Raw genomic sequence first — 4,396 nt, 5'->3', positions numbered from 1 at the left:
ATGCGATTTAATTTTTAATTAGATAATTTTTTATTAATGTTGATTAATTAATCGCAACCAAAGTGACTTATACGTTGGCCTTTGCTATGTTTTTTTTAAAAATCGGATACAATCTTGTATAAATTTTAAAAATGGCAAATGTTAATGAATAGTGGTGACTATCACCAAAAATAAATTTACTGCAAAATTATTTACTTGAAAATTTTTTCTCTCTCTCTCTCTCTCTCTCTTTCTCTCCCCGTGGAAAGAACTTGAAAAAATTATGAGGAAGTAATTTTTTGTTTTTGTTTGTGAGTTTGACTCCATTAAGGAGTATGAAAATTCGTTACATAAAATTTTTTCTTTTTTTGTTTTTCTTTTTATGTAAGCCTACCTAACTCAAAAAAGTGATGAATTACGGCAAAGCGCTTACGTAAAAAAAAAAAAAAAAAAAAAAAAAAATGCCAATTGTTATTATTATTATTATTATTTTAAATATTAAAATGAATCAGATTTGTTTTTAAAGTCGTTTCTCAGAATTTAAAAAAAAAAAAAAATTATTAATATTATTATTATTAAACGGGAGGAGAGAACTTGTTTTTTTTTTTTTTTTGGTCACTCTGAGCTATGTAACCTTGTGTATCCGTGGTTGTAATTAATTTATTTTGATGTGATTCAAATTGAATTCCTTTTAAAATGTGTAATTATTTCACTGTTAGTAATTTTTGAACTGTGACTTTATTAACTTTCAATTGTTGCTTTTTTTTTTTTTTTGTTCACATTTACATTATTTCGTTTGGCATAATTATTTAAGCTCGTTTAAAAAAAAAAAAAAAAAATTTCTCAAGGGATTTTAAATATTAAACTTTTCGTAAATTTCCGTAAAACGTTTAGTTTTAGTAAAAAGTACTAAATTAAAAAAAAAAAAAAAAAAAAAAAAAACTAAAACTTTCACACACACACACACACACGCTTAAAAATGAGCCATCCTTTGTTACAGTAAGCATATACATCATCAATTGTGAAAATTTTCGAATTTGCCGTAAAAAAAAAGTCGATAAAAAAAAAAATTAATATTTTGTTCAAAGTATTGTTTTTATTAGTAATTATTATTATTATTATTATGTTACCTTTTTATTAAAAACTTAAAATTAGATTAAAATTAGAAAATTTTTATTTGGCTGAAGGGGAATTTGTATTTTTTTTTTACAATGTGGATCGGTTTGAATAGAATTTGTGTCTTTTTTACATTCGCGAAAACAATGATAATTGATTGGCATGTAGGATAAATTTAAAATCAAAATCAAATGAGTAATTATTATGTAATAATTTGTAAATTGTTTATGTAGGGATGTCAAAAATTAATAATTGAATTTTAAAATCTATATTTATTTTTTTTTTTTTTGGTGTAAAATATTGCGATTAAAAAAAAAAAAAAAAAAAAAAAACAAATCATATCATTTTGGCCATTATTGTTTGTGATGTAAAAATAAATTGAATATTACATAAACGTACAAATTGTTAAAATATTAAATATTCCCATAAAATAACACATAACGTTCAATTTTATAAGTTTTATGTTCGTAATCAAACTCGTCCGATGAGTTAAACTTGATAAATTAACAACTCTCGAATTATTCGTTTTATTTATTTTTTTATTATTTTTATTTTTTCTTAATGGCAGTCGCGTGTACTTTTTTAGTTAAATGAAGTAACGTAAATTTAAGTTTTTTTTACATAATTGTTAACTTATTTATTATTTAAAAATCGTATGGATTCAGCGAGAAATGTTACTGTTTTTACACCTTTAAAACTTTTAACAGGAAGATGCAGTCTCTAATAATAATAATAATAATAATAATAATAAAAAAGTAAAAGAAGGGAATTTCGTAGGCAGTTTTAGAATTATCTTATTTACTAACTAATAGTACCAACTTATCTATTCACTAACTAATACGACGTTATCACCTCTTTTTCTACACTTTTTGTGTTTGTGTTCGTGTCATGTCTTACATTCGGTAGATATTACGTAAATTATTATTATCATTATTATTATTTTTTTTTCTTTCAAGAAAAACTTATTTAAAAAATATATATGTGTGTGTGTGTGTGTGTGTGTGTGTGTGTGTGTGTGCGTGTACAGGAACGCAAATGAAAATATTTACATGTAGGCACGTAGGTTTTAATGTGGGTGAACCGGTGCTACTAAATACTACAAGTACGTTTGACAATATTGTTTTGTTTTGTGTGTGCGTTTATTAAATGGAAAACAACGTTTCCCGCTAATAAATTAATCGTATAAATAAATTTTGGAAAATTTAATTTTTTCATTTTAATTTTCTTCTTTCGTTTGTAAACATTCGCTTTCTCTTTTTCTTTTTCTTTTTTATGTTTATACACGGGAGTTGAAATGGGAACAAATTAACAAAAAAAAAAAAAGAAAAGAAAAAAATAGCGGAGGATATCGTGAAAGTGATTTTATTACAAGATGATGATTTTTTTCCTCCATTTTTTTAAGTGTGTCACTCGACTCGCGTTAGGTTGATTTTTTTTTTTTAATTTATATAATTATAACGAAAATGATCATGTTTTATATTTATAATTTACTTTTTTATGGTTTTAAAAAATTTTCAGATCTTTTATTTGTTTGCAATTTATATTACAGAATATAATAAGTTTGAGTAAAAATTAATAAGTCGGAATGTTTTATTGTTTCCAGTTGTTGTTTGGATTGCAACGCGAAAAAAATTATTATTATTATTATTACAAATGATTAACGTTTAATTTTTTCGCAGTCTTAACTTTTTTTGTGCTTTTAAAGTTGGCTGGGGGGGGGGGAAAGAAAAAGAAAAAAAAAATGATTTACCTCGATTGAAAAATTTAAAATTAAAATTTCTCGAGTTAGGGCCTTTGGTTTGGCGTTTATGTTTAAAAATAATTACAATATAATAATAATAATTATTATTTTTTGTTTAATGCTATTATTTATTGTAAATGTAACTAAATGTTTTCGTAATTGTCAGCGTAATAGCAACACGTTCATGAGTAATATTTAGTTTTTTTCTTTTTTTTTTCTCTAATAAAAATTAATTTAATTAATTAATTAAAGTTTTAATATATAATTTTTTGAAGGAAGAACGGGAAAAAATATGAAAATATATATATACTGAAATTAAAAAAAAAAGAAAACTAATTTGGTTCTATAAAGTTATTAAAAAATTATTTTCTATATTAATTGTCTCTTACTATAGTATAAACAAGATTTTTTTTTATTTTTTATTAGGCATTCCCTTACTGAGTAAAGCAACATATACACAGTGAAAGTAGTACCGTCTTTCATTTTATTTTTACAGTCAGTCATAAAAGTCAATTTTTTTTTTTGCCACAAAATAGTTTTGATTTGAAATAGTGGGGAAAAATTTTCGATGAGTTTTTCGTTTTAACTTTATTAAAAAACTTATTATTGATTTCACGGTCGAATATCCTTTTTGGCGAAAAGCACTTTTAAAATTATTTTATTTATTTATTTATAAGTGGCATGTTGCTAAAATTATAAGTCTTATTATACAGGTACGATACAATCATGCCTGTACGGATTTAGTAATAAAATAATAATGATGATTTAATTATTTAAAACGAAAAAAAAAAAAAAAATTATCAAAATGTCTTGCAGCTTTTTTATTTATAGGAATTATTTAAAGTTTTGAAATCATTTTTATTAAAAATCGTATGACTGACTCTTAGTTTTAATAATAATGATATTTTACCTCGGTAGTTTTTTTTGTTTTTGACAAAAAGTTGGACTAAAAATAGTTTGGGTTGTTTTATTTTTGATTTTCGATAGAGTCATAAGAGAAGCTCTAGCTCTCGTCTAATTAGTTTTTGGAACTTGAAAGATTCATTTTCATTACATTATTGTACATATTTAACCCTCGTTTGTTGAATGCAAGGTAAAAAATAATAATAATTATAATAACGGACGTTTTTTTTTTTTTTTTTTTTTTTTACGTGAGATATTGTGCACGTGCTTAAAGTCGTTACACCCGATGTCATTGCCAAGTTCACAAAGATCTCGATTTCGATGGCGAAAAAAAAAAAATATTTTGAGACGTCTGAAAAAATCTTTTTTTTTTTTTTAACACGCTAAATTTATTTATTATTTGATTACATAAGAGTATGGAAATGAAAAGGATTTTTTTTTATTTTTTTTTATGTTGGTAATAAATATTTATTATTTTATCTGTTAAACAAAAATAGTTCTTGTGTTCCTTTTGCCGAGTCCACCCCTACTTTTCTTTGTTTATTATTATTATTTTTGATTTAAATTTTTTTTTTTTTTTTGTACAAAATCATTGCAAATTTTAAACCGTGAAATTTTAAAAAAAAAAAGAAAAAGAAAAAATCTTACGGTAAACGC

This window comes from Pediculus humanus, genomic scaffold (assembly GCF_000006295.1).
Source record: "Pediculus humanus corporis 1103172107496 genomic scaffold, whole genome shotgun sequence".
NCBI lineage: Eukaryota > Metazoa > Arthropoda > Insecta > Psocodea > Pediculidae > Pediculus > Pediculus humanus.
The sequence above is the reverse complement of the archived record's forward strand: the minus strand, read 5'-3'. Positions refer to the sequence as shown.